The 19494-nt window shown below is 39.9% G+C and overlaps 1 long non-coding RNA gene across 1 annotated transcript; it reads right to left on the bottom strand.

The window, feature by feature from the left end:
• Positions 1-477: 477 nt before the first annotated feature.
• Positions 478-6748, bottom strand: LOC130483690 (uncharacterized). The gene is made up of 4 exons (XR_008933668.1): positions 6698-6748; positions 5953-5997; positions 2022-2075; positions 478-546 (listed from the first exon to the last, which is right to left on the bottom strand). It is a non-coding gene; the product is annotated as an uncharacterized LOC130483690 (long non-coding RNA).
• Between the last annotated feature and the right edge of the window lie 12746 nt (positions 6749-19494).

Raw genomic sequence — 19494 nt, 5'->3', positions numbered from 1 at the left:
AGTTTCATGTGAATTTGACAGTCATTGTCAGCAGAATTCCTAAATTAAAACACACACACACACAGTGAAATTTACAAGAAATCCTATGCAGAGTTTCAGAGTTGCACACATCAAAATCAATAGTCTTAGAAGACTACACTGAAAATACTTCATAGGGGTATTAATTAGTTTGTGCTTTAGTTACAAAATCAAATATTTACAAAATTATTTCTGAACTACACGTGACAGGAAGGGGATAAGCTGCAAAGGGAGCAAAAGACAGAAGGGGCACGGAAGGAAGTTGGCTTACTTGCTTGAGTAATCCAGAGTGATCTGCTCTACAAGCACTTTTTCTTCTGCTCTTTGCTTACAGCGAGTTTATTTTAAGAGTGCTTATTTGTGTGAGCCTGCCAGGCAGCTAGAGTTTATGTCTATGACCTCATGGTCTCTTATATGCCATAGTTTGATGATACTTACTGGTTTTCCTGAGAGGCTTGATCCTGGAGGCCCAGTGTCACCTTTAGAACCCGGAGGTCCCGGAGGACCTATAATTCCACCAGTTTCTCCCTATGTCGCACGCAAGAAAACAATGTTAATTTCATAGAAGACGCTAACTAGAGTTACCCTGCCCTAATTAATATACCAGAATTTAGCCATTCGGGGTTTGCATGTGTGCCAGGCTTCCATGTCCACATCCAACATCAACTATCAATTAACTTCGAGCTTTCTTAAAAAAAAAAAAGGTGTTCCTAAAAGGTCAAATGCAATCACTTCTTCAAAACTGGTGCTTTCCTGACTATATTCTTGGCAGGATTTATTTGCTCATTCAAAACTCTGATATATCATCATGCAACAGCAAGTCAACTGAATCATTTCTACTTATGAGAATTTTATTTGGACAGACAGTGCAGAAACTGTTAAGAATTGATCTCAACTGCAAAATCTTATTCTGTTCAGCAACAGGAAAGCAATCTCACACTGCTACCCTCCCTTGGCACACAGACCAGGTGTTCTCTACCTGTAGAGGCTCTTTCTCAGCAGCAGTATGTGCTAGCTCATTGATGCAAAAGCTGTCATTCAGATTGAGCACTAAAGGTTAACATATTTTATGCCAACCTAAGCTTTTGGGAACTAGAACCCATTGGAGTTCACAAATACATAAAATAGAATAAATCCATGTTAAAAAAAAACTTTTAGGTGCCATAAGATTCCTGCAAGTTTTTGCAGCAACAGAGTAACATGGCTACTTCTTGGCCACTGGAATCCATACTCAAGTCTGAAAAGTGCAGCATCCCACGCCAGGATTTTCTGTATCACTGAACTGTTGGGCAGAGTGAGTGCACAACGGCTGTCACACAAATTGATTAAGGATTAAAGGAAACTTTATTTAGTGAACAAAGTCATACTGGATAGGAAAGGAGAAAGAGAGAGAGAGAGAGAGAGAGAGAGCATGAGAGAAAGAGAGAGAGAGCATGCTTGCTACATGGCTCACTAGAGAGAGTTCAGTGTGGCACTTCCAAGAAGAAGCAGAATGTTGCCTGAGAGTGGCAAGAAAAGGATATTTAACAGAGAACATAACAACAGCCTGCTGGATCAGACCAGTGGTCCATCTAGTTCAGCATACTGCCAAGCAGCACAACGGCCAAGCAGTGGCCCTGGAGGGCCAAACAAACAGGGCACAGAGGCTGAGGACCTCCCCTGCTGCCGCCTCCCAGCACTGGTACTCAGAGGTTTGCTGCCTTTGCATGTGGAGGCGTCCTTTGGCAGAAGGAGACAGAGACTTCCACATTCCTATCAGACTACCTTTCCTTATGCCTTTCCTGAGAGGATCTTCCCTATCCAGTATGACACTTCACATTGCCTGTTCCAAGCAGGGCAGCAGAATTTAGGAATAATCTCTATGGGATATTTCAGAGGCAGACAAGATAAAATTTATAACATATTTGTGGCAGGTGTACGCAAGTAGACTTGGGAGTCTTTCGCCTGGTTTGTTATTTATACTTTAGAACAAAAAATAATTTAACCTCTATTTCAAAACGTACCTTTTCTCCTTTAATCCCTGGGTTTCCAGGGGTTCCATGGTTTCCTGGTAAACCCTGGTTAGTTTAATACAAAAACACACTGCTGTTATATTTGTTTTCCTCAGGTTTTATATGATATGCTAAGTGAAAAGAAGCCTTTTCTGAAGAACTAAATGGAAGAGCGTTCCTCACTACATTTTCCTTCCTTGCAACAGCAAGCATTCTTAAAATGCTAATTAAAAAAGTGAAATGTTTTATTCTAAAAAATTTTTACATTCCATACGACAGAACCTCTTGCTTACATGTGGCTTAGAAAAACTGAACACATCTGCAACTAGCACAACACGTCCAATTTAAAATCGTATAAGTCAAGGATCCAAAATTTTACACTTGGGGCAGGGGGCTGGATATTCATAATTCATATAATAGATAATATGCTCTTGGATTTATTTTTAAAATCTAATGAAAGCAGATGCTCTTTATCTGAGTTTAGTTCCTTCAGTCTTCTGTCTTTTCCTAAAGCATGAAACACCAAATTTTTCATTATTAATCAAAATGGTTTTATACATTCAAAGGGCACAATTTGAATAGTTCGAGATAATCACAATGCTGATTTTTCCCCTAGCCAGTTTTGTCTACATTACATTGTCTTCAGCATTCTAGCTGAAAGTTTTACTAACAGTTCTTATTCTCTTGACCAATTCCCCTAAATGCAAGGGCATGAAAACTGAAATAAACTACAATCTGCCAAAACAAAAGGAGGGCGTTTTAAATAGAGCTCCATACTAGCTGCCCCCTGTGATTTCATTTCCATCTTCCTTAAATACAAAATTAAGGCTGCAATGAATGTTGAAGGTCATGAGATAACTATCAGTTACACATAGCAGAAAATTTCTTACAGAAAATTATGAATAAACTGTAATTATTTCCTGCTATATGCCAGATTTCTAGCAATAATACACAATTCACATTTTTATATAATTTCCTAAACCAATATTACAAAATCTTCTCAGAAGATGAAAAGAGAACACAGGAATTCTCAGCACACAAAATTCCCTTCCTCTGGAGATCTGTCTATCCCCTCCGATGGTTATCTTACACCAGCCAGTGAAGACTTTTCTGTTTTGTCTGGCATTCCTTCACTTATTCTCATTGACCCTTCCTCCCATTCATGTGTTTTGCTTTAATTGTTTTCATAGTTTCATATATATTAATGTGTTTTAACCTTGATTTAATGTTTTTATTGTTTGCCACCTTGCGGACCCTAAGTTGAGTAAATAAATAAACCCTATTCTGAAGTCTGATGTCCTGTATGCTGAATGCAAACAGAGGGGAGCAGGATGCAAGTATAACTGTTGACCCATACACCCAGCAGGTCTGGAAAGAGCCCCTGTGAATGTATGGATGTAGGATCACTATGCACAGTTAGAACTGCCAGTTTTGTAGTGATCCTGATCAAACAGAAGAATCTACATGTGTATATTTGCACATGTAGGACTCCGTTTAGACCTTCGGCTGATCAAGGATGGGGCCATATTCCTTCCTTGATGGTATGCACAATGTATGCACAATCAAACATTTAAACAGAATGTAGTTTTAAGGAAAGAAGAATAGGAAAAACCCTGTTCTAGTTGCATGATTGGGAAAGCTTCAGTTCAATATTTATTGTTGTAGGGTTTTTTATATGCTGACTTGCTCTACCACTTAAGGAAGAATCAAATCAGTTTACAATTAACTTCCCTTCCCCTCCCCACAACAGACACCCTGTGAGGCAGGTGGGGTTGAAGAGTGTGACTAGCCCAAGGTCACCCAGCTGACTTCATGTGTAGGAGTGGGGAAACAAATCCAGTTCATCAGATTAGCCTCCGCTGCTCATGCGGAGGAGTGGGGAATCAAACCTGGTTCTCCAGGTCAGACTCCACCGCTCCAAACCACCACTCTTAACCACTACACCCCGCTGGCTCTATATGAAGTGAAGTTTCTTTCCTGGCTTCCTAAATTGGATTCAGAGCTTCTCCTAGTAAGTTTGCAAATTGTTACTTTTGAATCATACAACACCAGTATTATGATATTAATAAGGTCCTTGGTCCTTCCGGATGGTTAAGATATGAGCCTATGGTAGACTCTTGTGCAAACAGTATGAATAGTATATTAAACTTGAGCAAAGAGAAAGAACCAAATACATTCTAGCTAATTTGTTGAATTAGAAGCCACAATAAATCCCTTCAAATTCCAGATGAATGTCCAAGTCTGAGACAGAGGTTGACTGTCAAATGGTACAGAGATCAATATTTTCATATTCAATCATTAATTGCAGAAAATATTGTTAGTTGATTTGCTGATCTAAGGAACTATGAAAAACAAGCTGTAATTAAACAACACAAGAATGTTGAGCAGTAACAGGTATTCTTAATTTTAAAATTCCCCTCTCCCTTTCTGTAGAAGCTCTTTGGTAATTGGAATCAGCTATGACAATAATTTTAAACAGGTGTTTATTACTTAACAGCATTTAAGTAATAGATTGGTGATGATGGTTGAAACTCTGGAGCGGATCCAACTATCCACCAAAGAGCATTTTTCCAACTTAAGTGGCTCTTCTTGTGGCTTCACACTTTTCTGAGTTTACCCATGGTTCTAATAGAATTTAAAACAAGGTCATCTTGTCCATAGATTAATTTGTATTATTCATGTAGTGAGTAAGATACTTAAATTGCAATCCACAGAGCATATAAGAGAGTAGTGTTTGTAAACTTAAAGCAGTTGGCTCTCTAGATTTGCATACCTGATCTATTCTACCTGGAAGTATACAATACAAAGGGCTGTTCCTCCAGAGACATTTGTACTTAAGTACAAGGTAACAGAGTACAAAACAAATTTATACTTTGCTTGTTATAAAAGGGCAAATGTTTCAAAAATGGCTTCTCCTTTCAATGCATAGAACAGAGCCAAACATATTCTAGTTTTGATACTGAATTAGGTGAGAAAGAACCAGTCCTCACTTCCATGCATATGAATAGGGAAAGCTATGATATAATGTTCTTTATTATTTACAAAGAATAAGATATATGCACAAGGTCATCTATACTACAGTATAAAATAAATTACAGGACGCAACCTTGGATTCTTTATTTCTCAAGATGCTACTTTTTAGGAACAGGCACAACACTCCTTATGTAGCAGGATTGTATGTGGTAACTCCCTCCTGATCCCCACACTTCTAAAAAATTGTCTGAATACAGCATATGCACATGCAACGGCATACACACAAAATTGTTTCCATGTGTCGGGGCAAATGGGCATAGAGGTTCTATAACCATAATAGTGATTCAGAGTTGGAACAACACACATGAACCCACTCTCTCCACACATTCAATAGAGAACTGAAAGGGTTTTTTGTTGTGTTGCAAGATCATTCTTAATGTTTTTGTTTCCATAATCCATTATATGCGTTCTCCCATGTTTGAGGAAGGGGTGTCACAATGGTATAGGATTATACATTCTTGTCTGCTAGAATGTCAGTCTTATTGTTTGGTTAGGAAAGGACACAGGAAGGTTATACTATTTCTTTGCTTGTTTGTTTGTTTATTGGATTTATAGGCCACTCTCTTCTAGCCAAGCCAGGGTCAGAGTGGTTCACAACCTTTCACAACTTATATTCACAGTGTAATATAGAAGTGAGCTGTGGCTCACGAAAGCTCATACCCTACCAGAAAATATTTTTGTTAGTCTTTAAGGTGCTACTGGACACTTGCCCTTTTCTACTACAACTTATATTAAACCAGAGAGATGCAACAACAAAACCTTATGAAATCTCATGGGCTACAATAATCAATCACACTTTTCTTCAAGCTCCTTATAAAAAGAGCATTATAAGAATAATATATTTTTTTACTGGCTAACATTTCACTTCAGTAAATTTTACTGACTATAAGTGGAATAAGCCAACACTTACAGCTTCTCCTGGCTCTCCTCTGGGGCCAACTGGTCCTGGGGGTCCCTATGGAATAATTACAAATATTTGAGTGAAAAACAAATCAGGTTTATATTATTACTATTTTAAGGGCTAGACAGCAGAACAAAGGGTATAAGAAGGAAAATATTATCACCCCCAAATCATCTTTATAACATAGTTCCTTTACTGTAAAAAGTAAAGTAAGGTCCCCTGTGCAAGCACCAGGTCATTCCTGACCCATGGGGTGACTTCACATCCCGACATTTCCTAGGCAGACTTTGTTTACGTGGTGGTTTGCCGGTGCCTTCCCCAGTCATCTTCCCTTTATCCCCAGCAAGCTGGGTACTCATTTTACCGACCTCGGAAGGATGGAAGGCTGAGTCAACCTTGAGCCAGCTACCTGAAACCAACTTCCGTCGGGATCGAACTCAGGTCGTGAGCAGAGCTTTTGACTGCAGTACTGCAGCTTACCACTCTGTGCCACGGGGCTCCTGTCTCCTTTACTGTACAAATATTCAAATTGGGTCACCAAAATTGGCACCAATGGGTTGTATACACACACACACACACACACACACATTCCTTGCATGAGAGAAAAGGTACTCTTGCTTCTGCAATGGAGGACATTTTTTGCAGATTCTCCTTTCTTGCTACAGAACCAGCTTTTGGGGGAGCCTGAGGGAACTGCAGTAAGAAGGGAGAGGACATAAAGCTCTGTACAGTTTACCAAATATAATGTACGTACTTGTAGTCCAGGAGTTCCAACGGACCCAGGAAGACCAGGCTGTCCAGTTTCACCCTAACAAATGTTTCCCAGAAAGGCAAGTTAACTGTATATGTTTATATAGATGAAAAGTGTGCATTTCATAAATTATTGTAGAATGTATACTAATGAGAGGTTCACTGTAATTCCAGTTGTGTGCCTAACAATTTTTGGGTAACTATTTTTTGTGGTTTGTACAATAGGCACGGTGTAATTGTGCATTTAGGCATACAATTTCAATTTCAATACCTTTATTGGCATACCATCGAGCAATAGGTATACATGAATTATATCTGAAGCAAACAGTTCTATTGATTTATATTGTGGTATACAATACACATTGGAATACCTATAAGGTGTATATGGATTTTGTTTAATAGTATTAGAATATTAAGAGCAAACGTGCTGTTTCTAAGTGTTGAACCTCCAGGTGGTAGCTGGAGCTCTCCCGCTATTACAGCTGATCTCCAGGACATAGAGATCAGTTAAACTGGAGAAAATGGCTGCTTTGGAAGATGGGATCTATGGCATTATACCCCATTAAAGTCCCTCCCCTATCTGAACCCCGCCCTCCTCAGGCTCCACCCCCAAAGTCTCCAGGTATTTCCCAACCTGGAGCTGGCAACCCTAATTATATCCATAGGTAGGCTTCCCACAGTTCCAGAGGCAGGAGAGGACAACCTAGTGGGCGGGTACTATCTTACTTCCTCACAGGAGGAAAATTATGCCAACTGGACCATGATCTATAATCTGCTTACTTGTCATTGCATAATTTTGACATGCATGCAACAAATGGTAACAAATAAAAATTCCTGAGCAACATTTTTACATTCACATTTTATGTAAAATATTTAAAAACTAATAAAAGTACACAAGAAAGTAAGCATCAAATCAAAATATATTCAATGGAAAGAGATCACAAAGTTTTCAACTATACTTACTGGATCTCCCTTGTCTCCTTTTTCAGGAGCATCTCCCTATGACAGAGTACAAAGTCTTAATGTTTACAGGGGCTTTTTAAATGAAATGCTTGTATTTGCAAAACACAGCAATCGGCCAATGAATGAATGAATGCTATAATTAACATTAAATGTAAACATTATACTGATTTAATGAAAGGTAATATAGAAAACAACTGGGGGACCACATGGACTTGCCTTTCCCTGCTTCCTTCTTCCCACCCACAAGCCAACCTACTGTTATCTGCCCCCATATCTTCAGCTTTCCCGCCTTCACTCCCCCTGGCATCTTCTACCTGGGAAAACTATGACCAAGTGGAGCTATGCTAGCCACTGGATCAGGGCCAATTGTGCAGTGACAGCCGCCAGGCCCAGCTGCATGCTGGGGAACCTAGAAAGACTTACAAGGGAGTACCTCACTTTCCCCTGTATTCCTCTTTCTCTCCTCCTGGCAACATAGGATTGCCAACCTCCAGGAGGTGGCTGGAGATCTCCCACTATTACAACTGATCTCCAGGCAACAGAGATTGGTTCACCTGGAGAAAATGGCCACTTTGGAAGGTGGACTCTATGGCATTATACCCCATTGAAATTCCTCCCAAACCCTGTCCTCTTCAGGCTCCACCCCCAAATTCTCCAGGTATTTCCCAACTTGGAGCTGGCAACGCTATGGCAACCTCCATATCCTCATATTTCCCTGCTTCCTTCTCTCCTTTCCACCCACCAAACACCATACCTTTTTATTTGCCCCTCATCTTTGGCTATATTTATTATTATTATTTTCATTTATATTGTGCCTTGCACCACAATGCATGCCCCAAGCTGGTTACAGTATTCTCCTCTCCTCCATTTTATCCTCACAACAATCCTGCGAGGTAGGTAAAGCCGAGAATGCATCACTGGCCCAAAGTCACCCACTGAACTTCCACAGCAGAGCAGGAATTCGCATGTGGATCACCTAAATTCCATTCTGATATGCTAATCATTACATCACACATTGGTGTCTCCAAGTGATGTAGTGCTTCATAATCTACCCCAAACCCAAATCATCTCACACAAGATCCCCTGAAGCTTAGGATCAAATTTTCAAAATCATTATTATCATTAGGAAGGATTGCTATCATAGTTATTTAGATCATATATTGTTATTGGTTTGTATTATAAACTGTTTTGGGAGCCAATCTGGCTGAAAATTGAAAAATAATTTAAAAATTGAAAAAATAATAATATAAAGCTGTTTTTTAAGATTTCAGCTACAAAGTGCAAATCATGTTTAACTTAGCTGATATGCAGATAGATATACCTCTGCCAACCCAAATCTCTGATTAACTAATTACTTACCTTTTCACCTTTTTCACCTTTTAAACTCATTTCTTCTTGATGACTCTTTTAAGAAAAAGAACATGATACACCATCATCACCAGATAAAGAAAAAATAGAACTTCCCTATGCTGCCTTCCTCATCCTTCCCTTTATAGCCACCTTATGTTGTTTCCCACAAAATATGACTGAAATTCAGTTAGTGCTAATTACAATTCTAAAATACTTTTATATATGACTCTTCCAATGGAACACAGGAGGGTCTGCATTCTGAAATGTTCATAATCATAAACTGTTATCGCGTATGATACATTGATAGCTATTTTTAACTTACTATGCTTTTTCATAAATAAATAATTCCCAGAAATTTATATGCTGCTTTAGTCTCCCTCTGTGAACAGCCACTGGACTAGAACTGAGTTGATCATGGGCCAGAGACGGAACCATGACTCAGGATTGATTCCCATATGCGTGGGAACTACTTCGCAACAAATTTACTTAAGTTCTATAATGCTTACTCAAAAGTCCTGGGGATGGTTAACATTGGTTACAACAAAGCAAAATACATGTAATAAAATCAAAATACCCAAATTAAAGTAATCCGACCCCCTATTAAAGCTGGATATTGAACGTCAGCCCAAGGAAGAAAGTTTTACAACTCTTCTAGAAAGTATATAAACTTAAGATATAAGTAGAAAGTATGTTAGAGATCAGCAGTTGGCTCTTTTGTCTTTTTAAGCATGTATAAGTAGCATCCTTGGGGAAAAGAGGATTTTTTAAACTTCTACTTCCATGCCATTTTTAACAAAAACATATGATTTCTTTATAAAAAACAAATAGCACCTAGAGAGGGCAGCTATTTACTCTGGGAAAATGGTGTGAGGAGAAGGGTTCATTCTTCTTCAGTACTGTGGTTCCAATCCAAACCCCCTCCTCTGTGGATACTATTTTTAGAAGTGTAAAGAGATAGCTGATCCAATCACGGAGGTTCAACATCTCTTAATAGTTGTGCTGGCAAGAAAGAGCAAAGGCAAGCTCCATATTAGGTCATGGGACTAGGGAAAGGAAAGAAATTTGCCAAGTCACATCTGACTTATGGTGACCCCTAGTGGGGTTTTCAAGGTAAGAGATGTTTGGGGGTGGTTTGCCATTCCCTGCCTCCGTTATCATGACCCTGGTGTTCCTTGGAGGTCTCCCATCCAAATACTAGCCAGGGTCAGGGCTGAGAGTGTGTGACTGGCCCAAGGTCACCCAGCAAGCTTCTATGGCACGAGTGGGGATTCAAGCCTGGGTTTCCCATGTCCTAGTCTACACCACACTGGGATACAAACTAAACTATTCTATACTGTGGACTGTCCCAGAACATAGACAACAGTTTTGCCAGATTGTTTTGTTTCTAATAAGGTTTACGGTGACAGTCAGGTATGGCGTTTTCAAAATGAGATAATGAAGTATCTCTTATGACACTTTAGTAGCACTGCCCGGTGCCATTTGCTTATATACAGTTCTCTTGCAAGAAGCATATCTCTCTTGAGATACAAATACCCTGCTTTGTTTGTTAAACTGCCATTCTATAATGCAAATTTCACGGTGAAAGAAAAATATGCTCCCACGGAAACAAAATCATAATGAAATCTCAATAGCTCAGTCACACTTCAAGGATGGGGAACAGCATCATACCACAGAACACATTTAAACGGATTTAAAGAAAGAGACAAAGAAACCATCTTTTAAAAGCAGGCGTAAAAAATCAAGCAAAAACAAACATAATTCCAGCATAAAGAATTCTCCTGAATTTGGATTAGACTGGATTACAACTCAGGGACAGACTAAAAATTAATCAAACCACCCCCTAAAGAAAAATTGACAAGTTTATCCTACCCCTCATGGGACATTTATCTTCCCAGATGCTTTCCTGACACCCTTTCCTTATTCTTTTTTAGGTGGTAAAACTTGTAAAGTAAAATACCAATGATAAAACACCACCAGCAGCAAAAACAAATAAACAATTAAAAGTTTATTTGTTTTTTTGCTGCTTTATCATTGGTATTTTACTGTAGAAATTTATTGTATCAATGTTGTTGTTCTCGGTTGACTTATTTTACATCTTTTTATCTTTGTTGAACAGTTAAAAACTAAAAGACGGGGGCATAAATATTTAAATAAAAGTATATCAGAGAGTCTCATCACATACAGGGGCCTTTTGCCAACTAAAACCAAACATGTATACCCTGTTTTGAGTAATTTCTTCCATGGGACAATCCACAGTTCCTTCTTCCCCCATTACAGCAGAAACAATTGTAATACATAGTTAAGTGTGGACTTGATATTTGGGCGGTTCCTCACTTGAATATTTACACACAGCCTGTCTGGGAGCCATGCTACTATTTCTTTTTAAAGGAACAGACCGGGAAGCTTGAAACATAACTACTTTCTTTCAGTACAATGAAGTACTTCTGAGCTCTCTCTGTTTAAGCCCAGCACTTAGCAATGCATAATGTAATTTTCAGAATGGTGTGAACATTGTATTTGCTCATTAAAAGCACAATTCCTCTACATCAGACTGATAAAACAGAGACAGGAACAAAATGCAATGTTTTCAGACTGTATATAAATATTGGAAATGTATTCTAATGGAAATGTTCCAGGTCAATGAATTCATTTAAATCATATAATCATATAACTGATTTTGCATACACATAAGAAAATTCTAAATGAGAACCTATTCAGAAATCACAGTGGGCTCAGCAAGAGTAAAGATATGTGTTTCCAACCATGAAGCAACTGGTAAGTGTGCTATAAATTCCTACAGGAGAGCTAACAGGAGAAAAACAAAGGCTAATAATATAACATGGCAAACTGACTGTTTGAAATGGTAATAAAAGATTGGGAAAGTTGTATCCCCAACCATACACTGGCTACAGAAACCAGACTTGCATCCAAAAGATTGAAGGTGGATGATGTGGGCTGGGGAATGAATATTGCATATATAGTCCCAAGATATAACTGGAAGGCTTGCTGAAGCTAAGCAGGTTTAGGGTTTACTGGGGTTGTTGAAAAAACAATTCACTAAAATTCAGATTCGGCAAAATTCAGCCCGTTTTTATTTGGGAAATGCCGAAGTCCGAACTCTATTCGGATTAATGGAATTCAGCTTGAAATTCGGCGATCCTGAATAAATTCAGCCGAATAAAGCCATTTAAGGCACATTCGTGGCTTTCCGCGGCACCGGGGGGCATTTTTGGAGGTAGAGGTCCCAAACTTTCAGGGTAGATTGGAGGGACCCTACTTGCAACAACCCCCAGGTTTGGTGCAGATTGGGCCAGGGGGTTCCGAGTTATGGGGTCTGGAAGGGGTCCCCCTTGGAATGAATAGGAGCCGGCAATCCTTAATGTGCATCTAGAGAGCGGCAAATCCAAGGCAAAACCTCCCATTGTTTCTCGTTGGCTATTTATGCATGGGAGGTTTTGACTTGGATTTGCCGCTCTCTAGATGCACATTTCCCCCATCTGAATTCTCAAAACTCTGCAGGGGGGCTTATTGTTGAGATCTGGAAATTTGGATGGGGGAAATGTGCATCTAGAGAGTGGCAAAGCCAAGGCAAAACCTCCCATTGTTTCTGGGGCAGCCAGAGAGAGACTCACCGACCCACACTGACCTCCAGGCGAAGGTGGCAACCAGTGAAAACATAAACAATCACACTCGCAAAGAGGAGATCAAGCCCCCCCACCAGGACAGGTCACCCCGCCTTTGGTTCCCCCCCCCACACAGTAGAAGCCAGTCTGTGGCTTCTAAGAACTGATGTAACTATGCCGAAAGTGCATCCAACAACGCTCAAAGCGTAAGTAAACAGCATAACTAGCATGGGTAACGTATCTTTTCATTTCAACCCAGCCAAAGTGCATCTTATAAGGCTACTAGCGTAAGTGCGACCTGCGCAAATTGCGTATCTTCAGTATTGATAGATTTCATGCTGCTGGATTCAAATCTTCCACAGCAACAATCACACTCGCAAAGAGGAGATCAAGCCCCCCCAGGACAGGTAACCCCCCAAATCACACTCCACAGAGGCAATCAAGCCCCCCCAGCAGAACAGCCCCCCCAAACCAGAAGACGCAAATTCCTAACGAAGGAGAAGAACGGGCCAGACAGAGAGAGACTCACTGACATGGGATGTACTAAAACGAATGACAGGCTAGCTCATTAGAAACAACAGGAGAGGCTGCACAGCCCATTGGAAACAATAGGAGCCAGCCAGAGAGAGACTCACTGACCCACAGTTAACTCCACATGAAGCTGGCAACCTGTGAAAACAGCAGAAAGCACAGTCCCACACAGAGGCAATCAAGCCCAGGGCCATCTTAACAGCATTATGGGCCCCTGGGCAAACCAGTATGCTGAGGCCCCTACGACAACCACTCACAGGAATAAAAAGTAAATGGTCGATAATATTAAACATATATTTAGTTTCAGTACCTTTATTGGCATACCAAGGACAATCAAAAAGAGTAAACCTAACCACTATACATAATTTTACCTCGCCTTTTAATTACATCACCAAGAAAATTGGCTACAGATTCAATAATCTCAGAACTTCGGGAGGATAACAACAAGTTAATCTTACTATCATCAGCTTGATTAGCATAGTTTGATAGAAAAGGATCTAAAAGAGCAGCACAAATTTTGCAATAAAGTGGACAGTACAAAAGAATATGGTCAATACTTTCTATCTCCCCCATAACACAGTTACACACTCTAGCAGAGTATGGGATTTTCTTGTATCTCCCAAACAGAATGGCAGAAGGGAGAACATTAAAACGGGCTAGCATATAAGCTCTCCAAAGATGGGGAGCAGTAAGACAGGAGAAGTACTCTGGGAGAGAGTTTAATAAACATATATTTATTTTATTGGCACTTCAACAAAACTAGTGTTAAAACATTAAAAACATGCTGTACAGCAGCAACTAATCAACATGATAAACATTTGAACAATACACAAGGCTTGAAAAACACAATAATACTCAGTAAGCCACACAGATTACAGTATGAAATTACTAGGAACCTCTTATTATAACAAGCATTTACGGCATTTCTTTTCAGAGAATTGCTTTATTATTGGCTTGAAGTCAATGGTCTTCAGGATGTCATTTTCCATGCACATGAGTGAAAGCCAGTTCAAACGATGCTGCCCCGTTGTGCTACGAAGCAGATTTTTTATAAGTTTCAGTCTCGAAAAAGAACGTTCTCCTGTACCATCATGCACATGAACACTCTGAGTGCAATTTCAACATTCGGGAATACAGATTTCAAATTGTCCAAAATTATTTTTCTGTACAGTGCAGGGAGAGTTTTATAATTTTCATCAAGAGCCATGTAGTGCTTGAGATGCTCACATTCATTTAAAAGCTCATCATAATTCAGGTCTTTGTGATACATATTAGCCAGATGTTCACACTTTTTCTTTAGTGCATCAGAAGCAATGGTTTTCAATTCACTGAAGAAAGAAAACAGATTTCCAATCTGTGAATAACCCTGAACTTTTCGGTTTTACTGAGAAGTACCTCTTCTGATCCATCATATCTACTAAGATGCACACTTCGTTTTCGTTCCCGTTTTTTCCCATCACTGTAATCTGTATCTGGACACATACTCCTGGCTTTGAATTCATATTCACTAAATTTGTCTCTAGTTTCCAGAAGATAGATTTTCATAGACTCAAAAAGATTCGTGGCAACAAGGATGTTCACATCCTTTGATTGCAGGACCTTGCTTGTTTTGTTCATTCTTTCTAGCATGTCATTCCAAAGAATTGTGAGAAAAATTGTTTCCAGGTTTTCCATTTTTTTTGCTCAATCCTTCTGCCTCTTGCCTTGTATTCACTTGCTGTTCATTGTCAGCTGATAGAGAATCCAGTGCATGTTTTATTTTCTCGAAACCCTCATACAGAGCATGAACAGTATCAAAATGTGCTGACCATCGTGTGTCAGACAGACGCTTGACCACAAAATCTTTTCCTACAGATGATCTCAATACATTCCAGCAATGAGTAGAACCAGCAAAAAATGAATACAGATGCTGAACAAAGTCAAAGAATTTTACAGTCTGTAGACAACACTCTGCTGCTTTTACTCCCACCAAGTTCAGGCTGTGTCCAGCACAGGGGACATAGATGGCAAACTCATTGAGTTGATGAATCCATGTTTGCAATCCAGTATATCGTCCAGACATATTTGAGGCATTATCGTATGACTGACCATGGCAGTTTGATAGTGGAATGTTGTTCTCATTAAGAAAATCCACAACAGTGTCTGTTAGATCCTTTGCTCCATGAGAAAAGATGGGGATGAACATCAAGAAACGTTCCACAGGCTCACAGCCTTTAATGTATCGGACAGTAAATGTCAGTTGATCTGTGAGATGTCTGGAGTGGAATCTACACTTATTGAATAATACTTTGACTCTTTTACTTCTTCAAGAATAGTACAAAGAACCTGTTGTCCCATTAATTCAATTAATTCCTCACAAATATTTGCAGATAAATACGACGGATTCCCATTTCCAGGATTTCCATACATTTTGAGATATTCTTCCAAGAAAGAGTCAAAATCACTCAGCAGCTCTAGTATACATAAATAGTTGCCATTTTTTGCTGACCCAATAATCTGATTTTCTCCACGAAATGGCAAACCTCTGGAGGCAAGAAAGCGAATTACAGAAACCACATGTGTCAACGCTTTATGCCAATATTCCTGCTCTGAGCGATATTGCTCAAGTAATAAAGAATCTACACTTCCAGTTTCTTTATGCCTTATCAAATATGCTGTCATGCACTTTCAATGTTCTTCTCCATTTTCATGTTCTACAATAACATTGCTGTGCTTCCAGTCATTGAACCCCGATGTAGCAAAGGGAGATTCTTTCTTGGACAATAAGCGACATACAAAGCAGTACAAACGACCTTGGGATGGTGAATAGATAGCCATTCACATTTTACACACTCGCCATTCCGCAGTTCATGTATAAACAGATCGTTTGGTAAATACCTTGCCTTCATATTCTCTACTCCAGCTGTTTTATACACTCTGCATGAGTTTGAAAGGTTGCTATCATGATTCTGACATGATGAGGGCCCACTACGAATCCAGTAATCTATTGTGTTAGTATGATTAATGTTCCATAGCCCCAGATCTGTGTCTTGGATTGCAAACTCCTTTACTGTTACAGATTTGGGTATTTCCTCTTGTAAAATGTCACCACCAGCAGCAACAGGCAATGATGATATGTCTGCTGAAACTGGATGATTGGTAGCAGGAATTGATGTAGATGTGGATGCTATATCTGAAGGAATGGTATGAGTGGCTGTCGTTGCACCTGTGTTTCCAGCCAGCATGAAATAATGTTTTATTTCTGGGGCTATCAGGATGGCACACTGAATTTGTCCCCAAAAATTTACATCTAGGGTTGCCAACCTCAAGGTACTAGCTGGAGATCTTCTGCTGTTACAACTGATCTCCAGCTGATAGAGATCAGTTCACCTGGAGAAAATGGCCACTTTGGCAATTGGACTCTATGGCATTGAAGTCCCTCCCCTTCCCAAACCTGTCCTCCTCAGGCTCCACCCCAAATAAGGGACACGGCAACTATACTTTAGAGACTGGAGGACAGGAGCAGAGCAGGTGGTAAAAGCTCTGTCCCTGATGGCAACCATCTCTCCTCAATTAATCTGCTGGATTGTTTGGTTTTTACCCAAAGCTTTTTGCCACATAGATTTTATGTATTATATGTTATAAATAAAGAACATTGCCAATTCTCAGTCTTAATGACAGGAGACTACTTAAGCATATGGCCAGTGCATATAAAGGACAACTATTCGTTTTAACAATTCCTTAATCTCTAAAAATGGCAAATAGTTTTTCCTGTGCCCCCACTCCACACAACATATTGCATCAAGTTTCATTTATCTATCCCGACCTGAAGGGTTGGATTAGCCCTGCTTAGTCTGAGAGCTGAAATTCTGGTTCCAGAGAGTCTAAATATTTAAATCTGGAGTTTAGATTGGTAAATCACCTCTTCCATCAGCCTAAATACTAAACTTAGCACTCCTTCTCAGGCAACTTGCTTGCTTGAAAATAAGTCATTAAATACTTCACATTGGACAGCTGAGAGGAGGAGTATGCTAGCACACTATAAGAGGATTTAAAAGATGATTAATTTCTTGAAGGCAAAACAGCTGGCCCACATTTTGCCAGAAGATATTAATTGGGAAACATGAGATGACTTAGGAATTTGTAGAGCCTCATGGCAGTGAGAAACATGAATCTCACAGACAGATGCATATCAAACCCAGAGGACCTCCATGATAGCTCTGGTCACCTGCCTCAGAGTTAAATAACATGAAATTAGGAGGCTGCTAAAAATGGTGCCAAATATACCAAGAATTATTCTGAGAAATAAGTTATGCATAAGAAGGAGAAAAACTGCTGGATGAAATGCATTTTTGTAGCTGCCCTGGGTGTAATGAATGCAACAGATTGATTGCTTTCTTCATTTTCTACATTGCCTCCTCCTGCTCCTCCTCCTCTTCTAACGATGCTTGAGGTAGCTTGCAACAATTCATAAAACAAATTACACGATCATAAAAGTCAGTGGCCATATGAATACAATAGTAAAGCTAATTGAAAAATTACCATAAACTCCCATTAAAAAGTCCATTTGGGAAAGGTTTACATTTCTAAGTTCCAACAGCATCATAAAAAACCACAGAGATTCACTAAACGGCCTTCTAAACAGAAAGTTGTTTGCTGCACTAGTTATGAAAATCAGTTATGAAAACTGTGTGCTGAAAACCCTGGGGATCCTCAGAAGGGATCAAGGATTCCTCGGTGGGAAGAGCATTAATGGCGGACAAACTCTTACAGGAGGAGGAAGATACATGCATAATCACAGACCTGTCTCAAAGCCTTTCATTTTGGGGGATAGATTATTGAAAGAGTAGGCAGAGCAACTCCAAAAATACTTGGATGAGACATCTGCCCTTGGTCCTTTTCAATCTCGTTTCAGACCTGGGTTCAGGACTCAGAAGCCTTTAGTACTGCTTGTGCATGATTTCCATCTTAAGATGAACAAGGGCAATGCATCTCTATTGTTGTTGTTAGATCCATTAGTAGCTTTTGATATGGTCAACCATGCTATACTGCTGAGATGCCTGGAAGGTGAGGTGGGCCTGGGCAAAGCAGTATTGAGATGGATCCAGTCTCTCTCTCTCTCTTTTAAATCAAACTACTGATAAAACATTGCAGTGGGAGATGCTGAATCCCTTGGGAGCTGACCGGGGTGGGGGGTGGGGCATGCCACAAGGCTCTGTGTTGCCTCCCATATTTTTAATATCTGTGTAAGGGCCCTTAATGAGTATTTCTGAATGCAGTGGTCAAGTGGCCAAGGAAGAACAAACTGAAGTTGATTCCAGACAAGACAACAGTGATGCTGGCTGGAAGGGCCACTGCTTTAAACAGGATTGCTCTTCTTACCATGCATGGTGCGTAGCTTTCACTGAAAGAGTCTGTTACAAGCTTAGACATTTTGCTAGATCCTGGTCTCCTGTTGCAGAAGAAGGTATCCATGACACTAGAAAATGCTTTTTTCCAGCTAGTTAGGAAGCTGGCTCCCTGGCCCCTCTGATCAGTAACCTCAAAACTTGATTATTGTAACATTCTCTACACGGGGTTGCCCTTCAAGACAATCCATAAATTGCCACTGATGCAAGAGGCAGCAGCCAATTTGTTATCTGGTGATAGCTGGTGGAACTATGTCACTCCTATTTTGAGGTTCCTTCATTGACTGCTGATTGGTTTCTGGGTCCAGTTCAATGTGCTGACGCCCAACTTCAAAGCCTTTCATGACCTGGGACCCACACACTTGAAGAACCACCGCTGTCTGCACATTCCCATGTAACAGCTTCATTCTTCCCAGCCAAGTCTACTGGCAGTACCAACCTTGTCTAAGGCACATTAGGCAACAGTCTGGGTCCAAGCTGAGTCAGTGGCTGCCCCATTCCTCTGGAACAGCCTCCCAGAAGAGGTCAGAGGGTTTCTACCCTCCTGACTTTTTAGAAAGGTTGCAAAGCAGAGTTATTTCAGAGAGCTTTTTGGACAGCCTGAGCCTGGATACAGCAGGAATACCCTGTTGGTAGGGGCATAAAGTGTTTTTAGATTGACTTTTAATATTTTATAATCTGTTGTTTTAATGTTTGTTTTATCAATTGCTTTTTATGTTCTTGTTACTCACCTTGCATCCTGAAATGCTCAGGTGAAAGGTGGGTGCATAAAGATTTTAAATGAATATGCTATGAATGAATGAATGAATGAATGAATGAATGAATGAATGAATTAGCAGGAGCTTTATAGAACTTGCTCCCCCACCTGTGCTTAATGTGTGGTTGACTGTCAAGGGGTAATTTACTGCCTGAACAACTTCACTAGCACTCTCATGACACCCCATTCT

Source organism: Euleptes europaea, chromosome 10, assembly GCF_029931775.1.
Source record: "Euleptes europaea isolate rEulEur1 chromosome 10, rEulEur1.hap1, whole genome shotgun sequence".
Classification (NCBI taxonomy): Eukaryota; Metazoa; Chordata; class Lepidosauria; order Squamata; family Sphaerodactylidae; genus Euleptes; species Euleptes europaea.
This window is presented reverse-complemented; position numbering and strand designations above follow the sequence as displayed.